The sequence below is a fragment of the Phoenix dactylifera genome, unplaced genomic scaffold, assembly GCF_009389715.1.
Source record: "Phoenix dactylifera cultivar Barhee BC4 unplaced genomic scaffold, palm_55x_up_171113_PBpolish2nd_filt_p 000026F, whole genome shotgun sequence".
In the NCBI taxonomy this organism is placed as follows: Eukaryota; Viridiplantae; Streptophyta; class Magnoliopsida; order Arecales; family Arecaceae; genus Phoenix; species Phoenix dactylifera.
Window position 1 is genome coordinate 3,063,363 of NW_024067667.1, and position 18,780 is coordinate 3,082,142.

The window sequence follows — 18,780 nt, forward strand, 5'->3', positions numbered from 1 at the left end:
TAGAAGGAACAACAAGGAGCGGCCTCAACAAGTTAAGAAGATTTCCTAGAGATGAGCTCCAAGATTACATCAAAGGGTTATGCTTCAAATGTGGTGACAAGTGGAGCCGGGGCCATCAATGCAAAACCGGCCAAGCCTTTCTTCTTGATGTGGGCTCTGAGGGGGAGGAAGCCACTTTGGATGGTTCGGAGGATGAAGACGAAGAGGAGTAGGAGAATGGGGCTGATCTTAGCTTGGATGAGGAGGAGGCCAAGCTATCTTTGCATGCCATGTCGGGGGTGCAAAGACCGTCCACCATGCACTTGATGGCATGGGTGGGCAAATATGATGTCTCCTTGTTGGTGGATAGTGAATCTTTCCACAACTTCATCAACTCCGGCATTGTTAAGAAGGTTGGATCGAGAGGGGCGGCCGTGGAGCCCTTTGAAGTGAAGGTGGTTAGTGGGGAGAAGCTCAAGGGTGAAGAAGTTGTGAGGAACGTTTGCATGAATGTCTAAGGAGTAAGAGTCAAGGCCGATTTGCATGTTCTTCAACTAGTCGGCTTGGATGTGGTGTTGGGCAATACATGGCTCAAAGGCTTGGGCAAGGTGCTAACCGACTATAGCACCATAACCATGAGTTCAAACTTGAAGGCCAAAAGAAGAAATGGACCGCCATGAGCAACAAGGAGGTGCGGTCTTGTGAAGCCAACATGATCGAGAAGCTATGCAAAGGAGGGGTTTTTTGTTTTGCCATTGTGATGACCGGCCAACACCATGAAGAGGACAAGAAAGAAGATGAATTAGAGGGCATTCCTCCAAAGATCCAAAGCTTATTGGAGGCTCATCAAAATGTTATGAAGGTACCCACATCTCTCTCACCTCCAAGAAGCCTTGATTATCCTATACGATTGAAGAATGAAGCTACACCGGTGAATGTTTCACCCTACTAGTATTCTCATTTTCAAAAAGGAGAGATAGAAAGATAAGTAGAGGAGATGTTGAAGCAAGGGTTGATCCGCCATAGCACTAGTTCCTTCTCATCTCCGGTTCTACTTGTGAAGAAGAAGGATGGTATGTGGAGATTTTGCACTGACTATCGAGCCCTAAATGAAGCAACAATCAAGGACAGATTCTCCATTCCTATGGTGGATGAAATGCTTGATGAGCTACAGGTGCAACGGTCTTCAGTAAGCTTGATTTGAGGGCAGAATACCATCAAATTCGGATGAAGGAGGAAAACATTCATAAGATGGCATTCCGGACACATTCAAGGAACTATGAGTATCTTGTCATGCCATTTGGACTTTGCAATGCTCCCTCCACATTCCAAACTACAATGAATGAGGTATTCCAGCCCTACTTGAGAAAGTTTATGTTGGTCTTCTTTGATGATATATTGATCTACTCCCAATCAATGGAAGAGCATGTTAAGCACTTGGAGGTTGTGTTATCCATCTTGGAGAAGCACCACTTCTATATCAAGCCTTCCAAATGTGCATTTGCCCGATCGGAGTTGGAGTACTTAGGGCACATCATTTCGAAAGGTGTGAAGGTGGACCAAAGAAAGATTGAGGCTATGGTGGATTGGCCTCTACCCAAGAACATCTCGGCTCTAAGAGATTTCTTGGGATTGACTGGTTACTATCGGAGGTTTGTGAAGAATTATGGATTGATTGCCAAACCTCTAACCTCTATGTTGAAGAAAGGTGAATTTGAAAGGACTCCGAAATAAAAGAAAGCATTTGACAACTTGAAGAGGGCCATGACTCTAACACCGGTCCTAGCACTTCCGGACTTCTTTATTCCCTTTGAAGCCTACACTGATACAAGTGGAGATGGCATTGGGGCTGTTTTGGTGCAACAAAAGAAACCTCTAGCATTCCTTTCCAAAGCCTTAGGACCCATGAAGAAGGCTTGGGGAACTTATGCTAGGAAACTTCTAGCATTAGTGCACGCCGTCAAGTAATGGAGGCCTTACTTGCTTCGGAAGAAGTTTACTATTGTCACCGATCAATAAGCACTAAAGCACCTCTTGGAGCAAACGATTGCGACCCCGAAGCAACAAAAGTTCTTAGTCAAGCTACTTGGCTTTGAATATAACATTGTGTATCAACCGAGGAAGGAGAACAAGATAGCGGATGCATTATCAAGAAAAGAGGGGAGCCCAATAATGCTTTGGGCGGCCGAAGAAAAAGAGCCTACTTCTATGGCTCTTTTAGTGGGATTGAGTGGAGGATTTGGGACCAAATCCGGGAGGCAAAGAAGCTTGATGCTCGGGCCTTGGAGATCAAAGAGAAGGTTGAAGCATCAACCGAAGAAGTGGCCAACTACAAACTCAAGGAGGGACTCACTTCTACAAAAGGTATGTTTATGTGCCTAATGTCCCCAATCTAAGAAAGAACATACTTGATCACTTTCACAATAGCAAGGAGGGCGGACACTTGGGTTGGCATCGCACTTACATCCGAATCAAGCACTTCTTCTATCGGGAGGGGCTCAAAGCCGAAGTTAAAGCCTTGGTGGCCGGATGCACAACATGTCAAAAGATCAAGTATGACTCCAGGGCATCAATGGGACTCCTTCAACCATTGCCTATCCCAAGCTTGATTTGGAAAGATATTTCCATGGATTTCATGGAGGGGCTACCTGCAAGCAAGGGATATGAAGTCATCTTCGTGGTGGTGGATCGGCTAAGTAAGTATGCTCACTTCATTCCTATCAAGCAACCTTACTCGGCCAAGTCTATAGCTATGACATTTGTAGAGACAATTGTAAAGTTGCATGGGATTCCAAAGAGCATTGTCTCCGATCGAGATAGGGTCTTCATGAGCACCTTTTGGAAGGAATTGTTTACTCTACAAGGAAGCATATTGAAAGCAAGTTCATCCTATCACCCACAAACGGATGGACAAACTGAGGTGGTAAATAGGATCCTTGAGCAATATTTGAGGTGCTTTTGTCATAACCAACAAACTGAGTGGAAGAACTTTCTTGCATGAGCGGAATATTGGTACAACACAACTTATCAAGCATCCATCTAAATGAGCCCATTTGAGCTGGTCTATGGAAAGCCTCCCCCAGGTCTACACCATTATGTGAAGGGCACAACAAAAAATGAGGAGGTTGAGCAAGAATTGGTAGCAAGAGATGAGGTCCTAAAAAATGTCAAAAGAGAGTTTAAGAAGGCACAGGAAAGGATGAGGAGATACCATGATAGAAACCGAAAGAAAGTGACCTTCAACCCGAGTGAAATGGTATACTGGAAGCTACAACCTTACACCCAAAAGTCTCTCAAAAAGAGTTTCAGCAGCTACAAGCTTGCCCAAAGGTTCTATGGGCCTTTTAAGGTGTTGGAGAAAATTGGAGAGGTAGCATATCGGTTGGATCTTCCAAAAACCTCTCTATTGCATCCGGTCTTTCATGTGTCATTACTTAAGAAAGTGGTGGGTGACCCTTCATTAATCAAACAAGACTTACCCACCATTGATAAAGAAGGAAGACTATTGCTACAACTCAAGGTGGCTATCAAATACCTCATATGGAGGAAAGGAAGGGAAAGAAGAAAAGAATGGCAAGTTTTGATCCAATGGGAAGGAATGCCAAGAGAAGAAGCCACTTGGGAGGACTATGATGAGATGATCCGGTGGTATCCACACTTCATTCTTGAGGATAAGGATAATCTTTAAGAGAGGAGGAATGTTGAGGACCTCCGCAAGCGCCACCAACCAAGAAGGACATCGAGCCATAAAGAGACCAATGGAGGGTCAAGTCAAGGCCAACTACTTTGCTTGGAGAGCCTTGGCCATGTCCTTTCATTCGGCCAAGAGGAGCTCGGCCAAGTGGAGCTCGGCACAGATGAGCTCGGCCGGGAGAAGCAATTGGCCAGGAGGAGCTTGGCCCAGTCAAGCTCGGCCAACAGTAACCAGCCGCACTTTGACACATCCCAGCGCCTACCCCAGCCGCCCTAACACAGTGCCCCAACGCCCCAACAACATCAACCACGCCCGGCAACCTGCCCAGCCAACCAGACCATGCCCTACCATGCTGCCAGCCATGCCGCCAGCCAGACCAAATACCTGCAGCCACCATGCCAAAGCTGCAGCCTTGTATCACACGCCACCTAAGCCTTGGCCATGCCAAGGCCCTATGAAGCCATGCCTTAGCCACTCCTTTAGGCAGCGCCTGAGGACTTGAGAGGCTATAAATAAGCCTTGGAGAGGCACTTTTTTGGGACATCTTTGAACCTGGTATTCACCATTTGTATTTTCAGCCGAGAGGCTTGGGAGGGACTTTGTCTCTTTGTATTCGGTCTTGCGGTTTGTCCAAGACTGGGGCTAGCAAGAGCCAATCATAGTTCTTGTTAGATTGTTCTTGTAATCATCTCTTGGTAATAGAATCGATCAAGCGTTCCTCTACTTACCACTTCTTGTGTTTGATTGTTTTCTTCTCAAGACAAGGGTTGGGCCAAGCTGCAGCCAGTATGCCCTCCCCTTGTCTTGATTCCCACGGTCACTTAGAAGCTTGGCACACTACGGTACAAGCTTCACACTCATCGGTGTTACCCGTTCGGCCCATTATCCTACATTCTCAAGGCCTCCGCAAGGAGCAAAGGGCAAAGACTTGGTATGGTGGCTTGGGGTCGAAAGTCACCCTCCAACACGGCGGCCGTGGCTGCCTAGCGGCGCCTACGGCAGCCGCGGTTGCTGCGGCTGGCCAGCGGAGAACTTCTCTCCTCCCACGAGGTTGGCGGCGCTGGAAAGGGGATGGGCTGGCGACAGCCGCGGGACGCGGGAGGGCGCCCTCTTCTTCTTCCTCTTCTTCGACACCTCTCCACCATGGGGGCGGGGGCATTCTCGACGGTGCGGAAGAGGGCAGGGCTATGGCGGCCGCGGGAGGGGGCTCGGGAGAGGCCGGGGCAGGGCCAGCGGCTGTCGCAGGAGGGGGCGGGCCGTGGCCGGCGGTGGCCTTTTTCTTCCCCTTCTTCCATAGGAATGGGAGATCATTAGGGACGGGGGCATTTTTGTCTAATGTTAGAATGTTGAAATATATCTAGACCAATTATTAAACAATCAATCAACATAAATTAAACATTAGAGACCAGTCAAAAAATGGACCGGTCATTAGTTTCTCCTAAAAGTAGTCCACACGAGTTATAAGTTAAGACCCAGTCCACTGATGGATTGACCGTTAATTTTCTCAAAAATTTATCGTTCCAGCCACATCCATAATTAGTTACTGATGGATAAATCAAAGTCATCCATATTAGATCGGACTGCTAGGGATTCACAACGGTAAAAGGACTTAAAACGCTCTCCATCCTGCGCTAAAATCAGGATGTCCTTTTGGGTTGCCAAGTGTGAAAGCATCCTGCGTGCAAGAGCAAACAGCATCCTACCTTTTCCACCCTTCTCTTATCGTGCATGACGTCTCTTTGCACAAGTGGCCCTTTACCAAACCGTAAATATTTCCCCATTCACTCGATCATCCACTCCCCCTGCCATTAAATTATTTCGAGAATCCATCTTTGTTTTCTTTTCATAAAGCAAACATCCTCTTTCCGTTAGAAACGATAGAAACTTGCCTCAACGGAATCCGTCACGGCAGCCGGATGTCATCTCGCACCGCCGCCGTCACCGCCGCCGTGAGGATCATCTCAATTCCTTCCCGATTCAGATGGCGCCGATCAGGCGGCGGACGAAGTCGAAGCAGGACTCCAGCGTGAGGCCGCAGGAGATCGCGGTCCAGAAACGCTGGAATGCCTCCCACCAGCGGGACGACCCCGACGCCACCGCCGTCACCGCCATCGGCTGGAGATACGCCCGCGCCGCTTGCTTCACCAGACGGTTCCTGATCGGGATCTCGCAGTACCGCCACCCACCGCTGGCGTACGCGGGGGCGGCGGAGTGGATCGCCGCCGCCGGAGGCATCGTCACGATGAGATCCCGGATGCTGGTGTAGCCCCCCTCCTTCCGAAGCTTGAAGATGGCGGCGGCGGCGGGGCGGAGATTCAGCAGCACCGAGATCACGGTTATGCTCCGCCGGAGGGAGAACTTTCCGGCGGACGGCATAGCCGGCTCTGCCATCGGAAGAGGATGGGGGAAGCCGAGGATTGAAGCAGAACGGGGAGAAGAGGGATAGACAGGGCTTAAAAGTGATTCAATATAACAATGGAAAGAAATGAACGGCTTAGGAGGGGTCTCTGGGGAATCTGGGCCATCGGATCTTGAGGAGGTTTGGTCGATTTGGTAAGGTGGTTATAATTATACTCTAATTTATTTTTATTTTTTTGATATTCTATCGATAGAAGTTAGAAGGTAGTGATTACTATACTGTAATTTATGGTTGTTCTTTGATATAGTTTTTTCTCCCATTATAGCTGATTATAGACCAGACATAGGTAAAAAAATATTAAATTTTAAATAAGCTCAGCCTGAAGTCTTATTAAAAATAAATATAGTTTAGGCCCGAGTTCTAGCACGATAAGCTCTAATCACGATGCCCAAGAGTAGGCTGGCATTGTTGAGTTGTTTGGATTCAAATATTGGGCTACACTTTTCTTTTCCTTTTTTCAAAGATTTTGAACATTTTAGGTTGAGCGTGGCCACTTTTATTCTACTCGGAAACAGGACTTTGCTTGGCCACTTTTATTCTACTCAGAAATAGGACTTTGCTTAATCAACCCCTCAATTTCTCACTCCTATGTGGTAATGAAACAAGATTATCTATGTTACGACTTTTGCACTGCAGAGTATGACACTATCGTGTATAGCCACTATATCATCCATCTCGGAGACGGACAACTTTCCTTCATCATCGTGATGCACCATATATCACATTAAATGAATAAGAGCCGCCCATCTCTAATATGGATGACAGGACAACTATTCGTGATGGTACCACACTCTACGATGCAAAAGTTGCACTGTAGAGGATCCAAACTCTATGGTAATAGCAGAAGTTTGCAAGTGGTTGTGGGATGGGGTGATCCATGAGTGATTGAACCATGACTTTATATTATTAGGATGAACTTGGGAGTTTCATGGCATCTTCCATTGTCTACAACTTACACTCTTTTATTTTTTATAATTTTTTGCATGTATACCCTCTTAAATATATAAAATTACATGAATAACCTTGCAAAATTACTATTTACATGTATATCCTTTTTTCTGCATATGTATTCGTACCATCTAACTTCGTTAAAAAATAAATGGCTTCAAACTAAAATGACCAAAATACCCTTATAGGTAGATGTGCAAAAAAAGTTATAAGGATATGCATGCAAATAGCAATTTTATAAGTGTATTAATGCAATTTCTCATATTTAGAAGGGTTACATTCAAAAAATCTATTAAAAAAAGATCAAAACTCGACTAAAACTTGCTAAGTCTTTTATGATTATGTTTGATCGATAAGTCAAGAAACTGAGTTTTTTGTAGTTATACCCTCCTAAATATTCGAAATTGCATGAATACTCTCATAAAATTACTATTTGCATGTATATTCTTCTTTTTTTTTTGTGCACATGTACCTGTATCATTTAAATTCGTTCAAAATACATAAAATTAAAATGACTAAAATTTCCTTAGGGTAGATATGCAAAAATAAGTTATAAGAGTATACACATAAATAACAACTTTACAAGGGTATACATACAAAATAAAAGAAACTTTATGAGGGTATATATGCAAATAGCAATTTTACAACATTATTCATATAATTTTATATATTTTGGAGGATTACATGCAAAAAACTCAAAAAGGATTGAGCCACATTATTTATTTTTTTAAAAAAAATTATGACTCAATCAAGTTGGAATATTAGGTGATCATTTAGTAATTCTATTCTCTATTTGATTTTGATATAATTATCATTATTGAATCTATGACATCCATATATTCTTTATTATTTTTAAAAGATTAAAGTATATTAAATTTAAATTAAATATAGATGCTTAGATTAGTAAAATATTTTTAGTGATTTGTAAATATTGAGTTGTTGTATTTTTGAGGCATGAATTTCGTAAAAACAACATGATTTATTTTATAAAAGTTGATATTAACATGAGATCATGTGATATCATAATACACTGTAAAAAAAATACAAATTTCCAACTGTGATCTGTCGATGCTAGAAAGAAGCGTCGGTAACTTAGCTACCGCACCAAAATTTGCCGATTCTTTTTTAGTACCATCGGTATCGATATATTACGATACTTAAAAGCATCGGTATATTACAACGCTTAAAAACATAGAGAGTGGAGGAAGGGGTTCTCCCGATGCTTTTTGCTAAGTGTTGTCGAAAACCAATAATTAGACAATGCATATACGCATCGGGGATGCTTTACCAATGCTTTTTTACAAGCGCTGTTGGGAGCAAATAATATGGCGCGAATAAGCATCATCAGAAGCCAACAACAAGATGACGCTTATAAGTGTCGTCGAGCCCTGCCTCCGCCTCTCCCTCTCCTCCTCACCCTCTCTTGCAACCTCCTTATCCTTCGCTAGCTTTTCCTCCTTCTTCTCCTCCTACTGCCCATAGCCACCATTAATCTGCAGCATTCTTCGAAGCTCTGATTGATTGTCCTCGTCCGTTGTGGATCTCAACCAGCCTACCTTCATTTTGGTAATTTTCTATTTTCAGAATAATCCTCTTTTGAGTTTTTGCTTGACGCCCTAATATTTACATTTTAAGACATAATCAAGTTCAGTTAATTTCACTAAGAGAGAGATGGGAATTAAGTTCAGTTTATTTAGTTTCTCTTCACTATTAACGAATTTGATGTTACCACTCCTCTTGTTGGGGACAAAGGAAGAAGAAGAAAAAAGAAGATAGGTACTGAAATAATTTGGAAATTTGACAGAAACCAACAACCAATATGTCGAATCTAGTGATGGGGGCCAAGGAACTGAAGGAAGTAGTGTTTGTTGTTTGTGGTTGGCATGTAGGAGAAACAAGTAATATTCATTGGGATCTTACCTTTCAATGATATGCTTTTCAGGAAAATAACATGTTGGTCAATGATGCATTCTGGTCTCTTAATGAGGTTATTTTACAATATTGTGTATTTTAAAATAACATGTAAAGCATGATATTGAAGAATGATCTCAAACTAATATTGTGTATTTTACAATTGTGAAATATTGTGAGGCATGCATGAGTTGGTTACCAGGCTTTGAAAGATGTTATTAACTATATGGTGGTGCGATAGAATGTTATAACTTATGAGGTAGAATTTCTTAAGTTTGGAAATGAATGCATAGGATTTTATGTTTATGAAAGTATATGGATTTCTTTCTTGCTTCATTTTTTCTCCATATTAGGGTGGGGTATCCAGGTCATGTGGGGTTAGGGTTTTAATTCTCGATCTTGTATTATCTAGTAATCTGGTGCAAAAGTAAAACTGTTCTCCCAAGTGCAGGAGAATCGCACAAGTAATATAACTCGGGAGTCCGAGGTCGATTCCACAGGGAACGATCTATAGATTATTAGCGTAATTTGTAGATGTAATTTTCAGTTGATTTTCAAAATTTAAAAGCAGAGGATTAATAGATAATTAAACAAAGTTCAAGAATATAGAGAAGGCTAGGGATCCGGAATCCTCCTTAACAATATTTCTTTCAATAAATAAACTCGGTGATTCTTGATTAAAGATTAATAAGATAGAGTAGTTCTAATCATGGAGTATACAATCTGAAAACATGAATTCAACATCTAAGTATTTATCGTGCCGGTTACGTCTACGATAAATCAAAAATCGAAACAATTCATGCATCAATATATATATAAACCATAAAAGATCTATCAAATAAATAAATATTCAAGAATTCAAAACATACCAATAGATATAAAACAATTAGAATAAAAGATTAGAGTTTACTTGATGAAAGCAACATGACAAGGATTCATCCATCACCCTTTGCCAAAAGGACTTTAGCCTTCCATTAAAAACATCGACATCCCTCCCTTACTCACTCTCTATTTTTTTTCTTCTTTTTATTTTCGGAAACAGGGCATCCCCTGTTTCCTTTCTCTTTTTTTTTTTCGTTTGAAACCAAGGGGCCGGCTCCTCCGTTTTCGTCAATGAGAGCCCCTGTTCTTCCTCCGCCTCCCCTTCTTATAGATCGCCGGAGCTGCGGGATCTCGGGAGGTAGCTGATTGCGGGAAGGAAGCTGGCTGCGTGATTCCTTGGATGCGGAAGGAAGGAGACGCAGATCACGGCTGGGATGATGGAGAAATGAAGCCGCGGACGCTGTGGAGGAGGCGGTGATCGCACGGACGGCTGCTGAGAATAGACACGATGGAGGATCGCCACAGACGCTGGGATCATGAACACGGGAGAATCACGCTGAGAGCTGGATGCGTGAATGGAGGAGGCGGACGCTGGGGCTGGGATTGGCTTGGACCGTGGGATGCTCGGACGCGAGTTCCGGCTGTTAATTGGCTGGGAGATGAAGCGGAAGAACGGGATGCTGAGAGCTTGGTACGGGCGGAAGCGGACGTTGGGCTCGGATGTGAGATAAACCGGAGGAGATGCCGCACTGGGAGGTGACGTTGCTTGATCCGGGAGCTGGAGATGGAAATGTTGCATCGCTGGAGGAGGCGGATTGAGCGGACGGGATGACTGGGACGCTCGGACTCGGGCGCAAGCGGAAGGAGGAAGCTGGGAAGCGCCTTAAACGGGCGGAAGATGAGGGCTTTGATCGCGGGATCTGGATGAGGGGTTGCGGGAGATCAAATCACAGATCCGTTGCGGGCTTTTGGATCCTCCCGGATAATGAAATTAGACCCTTAGTGGATCCATCTTGTGCTGCCATGTGTCCCTCGGATGCAAGTGTGCTCGACCAGGTTCAATTCTATTCCAGTGTAATCAGGCTTGAAGTCAACCAAATGCATATTTAAACTCTGATTTACGATGCCAAATAAAATATAAAATTAATGCAGCCTTTTTATCATTATTTGTTAGCAATAAAATTGATTTAAGCAACGTGTATAACGCACTTTTGTGCTCTCATCATACCCCCCAACTAGCTTATTGCTAGTCTCTAGCAATTCAGAGTAAATAATAACATGAGAGTACAAAAAAATGTTGGTCAATTCTTTGACTTTTTATTAAAGCTAAAGACATAAAACTAAGATATGTACCCACTTTCGTAGGGCATCACGATTGCACTTAGCACGTGCAACAAGCCGTTAAACCCCTAGGTTACCCTAGTGGACGAGTGTTGTCTCGTGAGGATTTTCAAGGATGTTACCCACAAACATCATGAATGATATGAAAGCAATACCCATGTAATTAATATATATTTTCAAGCATGGCAACTATCAAAGCAAGGAAAAATATGAAAGTGTAGTGTGCATAAAATAGTATGACTTTTTCAGAGTACTAATACCTCCACCACAACATGGTACCGTTTGAATTTTAGGTGTACTACTCGAGTTCACAAGTGTTTACTACAGTTTATTAGGGCCTGATCCATCAAATTTTCGGAATATCTCATGTTGTCTAAAATTGTCAAGAATGGTTCGCATAAAAAGAAGGAGCTATCAATCCCAACTAAATATCCAAAGTACACAAAGGTCCAATACAATGGAGTCAAACCAGCCATTACCACATGTCACTGGGTTCAGCCCGACCAACCCTATTCATGCTTTTTTCTTCTTTTTTTTTTTTTTTTTTTTTTTTTTACCAATGGTGATTACAATAGTCCAACCCCCTTAGGCTCTAGCAAGGTCCATGTAGCGAGTTTTCGGCCAATAACTCCTGATCCAGTTGGCTCAAGGCATTAGGTGAAACACCCCTCGGGCTTAATTACTCGAACCAGACTACGCCACGAGGTTAGACTTGTCATCTCCTCATTTATTTATTTATTTATTTTAATTTTTTTTTAAATAAAAAGAGGAGGTAAACTGAACCATATAACGTGACTGCATTGTGACTATAGGTCAACCAAGGTCGGAACATAAGGCACTTAGGTGATCTAGCCAGGGTATTCAACCTCTATCTTTATGTGAAAACCAAATCATGAACCTTATAGTACGGACAAGGATACTCGTACTTCTTTTACAGATACGGCTTAATAAAAATGCATTAAACAAATATGAACTCCTGAGGCCTTCCTATAATCATTAAGTACACGTGCGGGGATCTAATAATAGGTCTCTGATCAATCATAATATGCATGTGTTCCTTGCCGTAATAGTTGCACAAACTCAATATGAAAATACATGTGCATTTGCTTAGAAAAGAAAGTAAATGAATAAATCAAATGCAAAAGCATTTTTTTTTTTTTAAAAAAAATATTTTCCTCCCCCCAACTTAGACATTGCATTGTCCTCAATGTAATAGATTAAGAAAACTATATATGAGAGACAGTAGAGAAAATAATATTGGAGAGAAGAGGAATACCTTGAGCTGTTGATATCTAGAAAATAAGACCTACAAAATAAGAAGAAAAATAGAAATAAAAGAAAATTTAATTCTAAATAATATATACATACCTTTGCCATCATGCTTTAGTCATAAGAAGGCTCCCCTAAGAAAAAGGAGTCCTCTTCATCTGAAAAATTCTCAAGAAAAGGTTTTAACCTGTGTCCATTTACCTTAAAAATTCTACCATCCCGTGGATTCTCAATCTCTATCGCCCCATGTGGAAAAACAGTTTTTACAATGAAAGGACCTGTCCACCTTGATCGTAACTTACCAGGAAACAGATGTAAGCGGGAGTCGTATAAAAGTACTTTTTGCAAAGGTTCAAAAGTTTTTTTCAAAATTGATTTATCATGTAAGATCTTCATTCGTTCTTTACAAATCTTAGCATTATCATAAGCATCTCTGCGAATCTCGTTAAGCTCGTTCAATTGTAATTTTCTAGCTAGACCGGCATCTTGTAAATCAAAATTCAATTTTCTAATTGCCCAATACGATTTATGTTCTATTTCTACAGGCAGATGACACGCTTTTCCGTAGACTAGCCGGTAGGGAGACATGCCAAGAATGGTTTTGTATGCAGTACGGTAAGCCCATAATGCATCTGATAGTTTTAAGGACCAATCTTTTCGTGATGGATTCACCGTTTTCTCTAAAATACGCTTGATTTTCCTATTGGCTAATTCTACTTGGCCACTAGTTTGCGGGTGATATGGGGTAGCAACTCTGTGGGTGACACCATACTTTTTTAATAATGTCTCAAAAGGCTTATTACAAAAGTGTTTTCCACCATCACTGATTATAACCTTAGGCATCCCAAATCGTGAAAAAATATTTTCTTTTAAAAACTTCAGGACAGGTTTGTGATCATTGGTCCTACAAGCGACAGCTTCTATCCATTTGGACACATACTCGACCCCAACTAAAATGTACTCATATCCAAAAGATGGTGGGAATGGCCCCATAAAATCGATGCCCCAACAATCGAAAATTTCGATAATAGTAATGGGTTGAAGAGGCATCATTTGCCTACGAGTTAGACTTCCAATACGTTGACATGGATCACATGTTCTGCAGAACTCGTGGGCATCTTTGAACATAGTAGGCCAATAGAAACCACATTGCAAGACCTTTGCAACAGTTTTCTTAGAGGCAAAGTGTCCACCGCAAGCATCAGTGTGGCAGAAAGAAAGTACGCTTTGTATATCATGATCCGGTATGCATCGTCTAAGGATTTGATCGTTGCAATATTTAAATAAATAGGGATCGTCATAGTAATAATTTTTTACTTCGCGCAAGAAAATTTTTCTATCTTTCGACCCCCAATGCTCCGGCATCCGGCTTGTAACAAGAAAATTTACAATATCTGCATACCATGGTATACTAGAAAGTGCAAACAACTGCTCTTCAGGGAATGAGTCCTTGATGGAAAACTGTGGCACTGAATCATGAAAAACTAATCGTGATAAATGGTCAGCAACCACATTCTCTACTCCTTTTTTATCTTTGATAGTGATGTCAAATTCTTGGAGTAGAAGTATCCATCGTATTAAGCGTGGTTTGGCCTCTTTCTTATCCAACAAATATTTTAGTGCCGCATGGTCCGTGAAGATAACAATAGGAGCACCAAGGATATAAGAGCGAAATTTATCTAAAGCAAATACTACTGCAAGCAATTCCTTCTCGGTGGTGGTGTAATTCATTTGAGCATCGTTTAAGGTTTTGCTTGCATAGTAAATGACATATGGCTTATTATCCTTGCGTTGTCCTAGGACAGCTCCTATTGCATAGTCGCTAGCGTCGCACATAATCTCGAAAGGTAATGACCAATCGGGTGGTCGCACGATGGGTGCAGTGCTAAGCATAGACTTCAACTTTTCGAATGCCTCCTGACAGGTTTCAGTCCAATTGAACGGTGTATCAAGGGATAGGAGGTTACATAATGGTCGAGCTATGACACTAAAGTCCTTAATGAACCTCCTATAGAATCCGGCATGACCCAAAAATGATCTGACATCTCTAACTGTCTTGGGTGCAGGTAGCTTAGCAATTAAATCAGTCTTAGCTCTATCTACTTCCATGCCCTTCGATGAAACAATATGTCCTAAGACAATTCCTTTTGGCACCATGAAGTGGCATTTCTCCCAATTCAATATCAAATTCTTTTCTATACATCGAGCTAAGACTACTTGTAAATGTGACAAGCAATCATCAAATGAGTCACCAAAAATGGAGAAGTCATCCATGAACACTTCCAAAAATTTTTCGTTCATGTCTTCAAAAATGCTGAGCATGCATCTTTGAAATGTTGCGGGTGCATTACACAACCCAAATGGCATTCGTCGGAAAGCAAATGTGCCAAAAGGACAAGTGAAGGTGGTCTTCTCTTGATCTTCTGGTGAAATTTCAATTTGATAATATCCCGAATAGCCATCAAGAAAACAATAGAAAGCATGCCCTGCAACTCTCTCCAATACTTGGTCTAGGAAGGGTAGAGGAAAGTGATCCTTTCGTGTGACCAAATTAAGCTTTCGGTAGTCAACACACATGCGCCAACTCGTCGGGACACGAGTTGGAACTAGTTCACCTTGTTCATTTTCTACTACCGTCAAACCCGATTTCTTAGGAACGACTTGAGTAGGGCTTACCCACTTGCTATCGGAAATTGGGTAAATAATACCCACATCAAGCAACTTGAGGACTTCTGCCTTAACCACATCTCTCATCGTAGGATTTAACCTTCGTTGCATTTGCCTTGTGGTTTTGGCATTGTCCTCCAAATATATCCGGTGCGTGCAAATTAAGGGGCTAATTCTCTTCAAGTCGGCAATAGACCATCCTAAGGCTCCTTTATGATTCTTTAAAACATCAATTAATTTTCTTTCTTGGGTATGATCAAGTCCAGACGAGATGATTACAGGAAAAGTATCCTCGGGTCCAAGAAATGCATACTTAAGTTCCTTTGGTAAGGGTTTCAATTCGAGCTTGGGTGCTTGCTCATGGGATGGAATTATTTTTACCTCTCGAGGCAACAATCTCTCAAATTCTCCTTCTTTTGGTCTCCACCCATTGACCATCTTGATATCCAGATTATCCACAATAGGTGTGACTGACAAATCATCGTCATCGGTTCCATTAGGACACCAATCAATTAAGCTATCATTGGATGGGTCGTTAATTACTTTAGCTAACAAATATTCTTCTGCGATGGTTTCAACCCAATCAACCTCCTTACTCTCTTCAGAATCATTGGGTTGTTTGCACACATTAAAAATGTTCAGTTCTAAGGTCATATTACCAAAAGAAAGCTTCATGACGCCATTCCTACAATTAATTAATGCATTAGAAGTCGCAAGGAATGGACGTCCTAAAATGACCGGAATCTGAGATTGTGAGTTCGAAGCCGGATGTGTGTCCAATACAATAAAATCTACAGGAAAGTAGAACTTGTCTACTTGGACTAATACATCCTCGATAATCCCTCTTGGAATTTTAACTGATCTGTCAGCTAATTGCAAAGTGACGGAGGTTGGCTTCAACTCACCTAAACCAAGTTGCTCATATACAGAATATGGCAACAAATTCACACTCGCTCCTAAATCTAACAATGCTCGCTCTATCCTAAAGTCGCCTATGATGCATGAGATGGTTGGGCAACCTGGATCTTTATACTTAGGGAGAATGTTGTGCTGCAAAATAGCACTAACATTTTCAGTTAAGAATGCCTTCTTCTTAACATTTAATCTACGCTTGACAGTACACAAGTCCTTCAAAAATTTGGCATATGAAGGTACTTGTTTGATTGCATCAAGAAGAGGTATGTTGATTTTTACTTGCTTAAAAAACTCAAGAATTTCAGAATTAGGTTCGAGCTTTTGCAACGGCTTTAATCGTTGTGGAAAAGGTGGAGGAAAAGGGCATTCAACTTTCTCGGTAGAAGTTGGAACCTCAATTTCTTCTTTGTCCCTTTCATCAACTTTAGGAGCATCAGAATTAGAAGTGGCCTGCGGTTTTAATGGGACGGTATGATCAATGACTTTTCCATTACGCAAAGTCATGATACTCTTTGCATGTTCTGTATGCGAACTTGAAGGAGCCGTATTATTACTACTGTGCACTTGTGGGTTAGGTTGGGGTTGAGCTGGAAGCTTACCCTTCTCTTGGGTACTTAGGACGGTAGTCAACATTGATAATTGGTTCCTTATGTCTTCAAAATTTCGAGTATTTTGAGCATTGATACTAGCTTGACCTTGTAGAAAAGTTTGTATGGATTGCAAGGTATCCTCGATATTTGGCTTTTGAGAAGGTGATGGTGCATAAGTAGGATGTGTAGGTGGAGGAGCTGAATGGTGTGACTGTTGAGGATGATCGTTTCTCCACCTAAAATTTGGGTGATTCTTCCAACCAGGATTATAGGTATTCGAGTATGGATCGTTATAAGGCTTTTGGTAGGAGTTCATAGCATTTGCTTGATCGTGCAAGACTTCTTTGAATGCTGGTATGGTGGGACAATCTGTAGTAGTATGACCCGACATATCGCAGATACCACAACATTCGTTTCTAAGCTCTATAGTCTTGACAGGCTCAACCTTCCTAAGCTCAATTTCTTCTACCTTCCTAGTGAGGGCTGCCATTTTAGCATGAAGATCATCCTCAGTTCTGAGGTTGTAAAGGCCTCCCTGTACAGAGTTAGTAGGCTTAGGTAAAGACTTGGTGTTTCTATCCCCGTTATCCCAAAGTTGGGCAGTCTCAGCAAGGGAATCCAAATATTCCCACGCCTCATCAGGGTGTTTTTCTAAAAATCTACCATTGCACATGGTCTCTACAAACTGTTTCAACTGTGGAGATAAACCTTCATAAAAGAAGCTAATGGTTCTCCAAGTTTCGAATCCGTGATGAGGGCATGAGAGAAGAAGGTCTTTAAATCTTTCCCAACATTCATAAAATGTTTCATTATCTTTTTGTTGGAAATTGCTGATATGTCTTTTCAAAAAGTTGGTCCTTTGTGTGGGGAAGAACTTCTTTAAAAATTCTCTCTGCATATCTTGCCAATTTCTTATTGATCTAGGTCGCAAAGAGTTTAGCCATGTTTTGGCCTTATCCTTTAGAGAGAAAGGGAACAATGTCAACTTGAGGACATCCTCGGTGACATTTGGCACTCTAAATGTAATGCTCAATTCTTCAAAATCCTTTAAATGAAGATACGGACTCTCGGACTCTAACCCATGAAACTTGGGCAGCAATTGGATTACCCCTGGTTTGATGTCAAAATGACCTACATTATCAGGAAAAATTATGCATGAAGGCTGACTAGTCCTAGCCGGTTGTAGGTATTGTCTTAGAGTCATAACATGGGGTTCTCGTTCTCGATTGTGGTGACTCCCAGCATCTTCATTTAGATCAGCCATCTCACAAGGTGTGAGATATTGCGAAGGAATTTTAGAAGTATGTCCTAAGGGATGATCTAAAGTTGTACGACTTAATCGACCGGTGTCGTCCCTATTCCACTTTAGCATGCAAAATATTTCCCTCTCTTTTTTTTTTTTTAAAATAAAAAAAATAAATATAAGTACCAACTAAAGATACCCTAAAACGACATCCTAAAACAAAAATTCTATTCACAATCAATCATGCAACGAAACATTACACCTCAATTTCTAATGTTTTTCTTAAATTTCTAGACAGCTCCTAACTGGTTTGAAGAGGACACCTAAGCCTCCAATCCGGTCTAATGAACCTAGTTGACCAGGTAAGCTCCCAGGTAAGTGGAGGGGTCACGATGCGTTCGCAAAGGTCCCACTTAAAACCCACTTGCCTCGAACAGATGAACTGTCTCCCTTATAGGGACAAAGCTTGCCTAGACATCAACTAAGTCACAGAGTGAAATTGGTGCAACTTTCGGTGGTCTTCGTCCTATTGAGCTCGAATGTCCTTAGGGGCCAACGTCTAGTTGATTTTAGTTAAGCTTAGGATATTTATGCACTGGGGTGATTTTTGGGCTAAGGACGAGTGATGAAATTCCGACCCTATCTTTTTAAATGGGTTCTGCCCTTAAAATATTTTATGCAGATGCCTTATACTATATGCAACAATCAAGAGATTTTTTTTTTAATGTTTTATGGCATGACATTAAATTTCATTGAATAGGTGATCAAGCAAATTAATTAATTATTTTTTTTTTTTTATGAGTTGAAGTCTGAAATTTGAAATTTGAATTCTGAAATTTGAAATTTGAAATTTGAAATTTTAGGTTTTTTTTTTCTTTTTTTTTTTTATTTTTGAATAATCACCCTTGTTCTTTTCTTAAAGTTTTTTTCTTAAATTTTCAATTAGCAACAAGGGTTAATGTGATATGATAACAATAAAATT

General features: G+C 41.3%; 1 non-coding gene across 1 annotated transcript; it reads left to right on the top strand.

Moving 5' to 3' along the window:
- The first annotated feature begins 17,298 nt into the window (after positions 1-17,298).
- On the top strand, positions 17,299-17,407 carry LOC120104578. Its single transcript, XR_005506957.1, has one exon. It is a non-coding gene; the product is annotated as a small nucleolar RNA R71 (small nucleolar RNA).
- Positions 17,408-18,780: the final 1,373 nt, after the last annotated feature.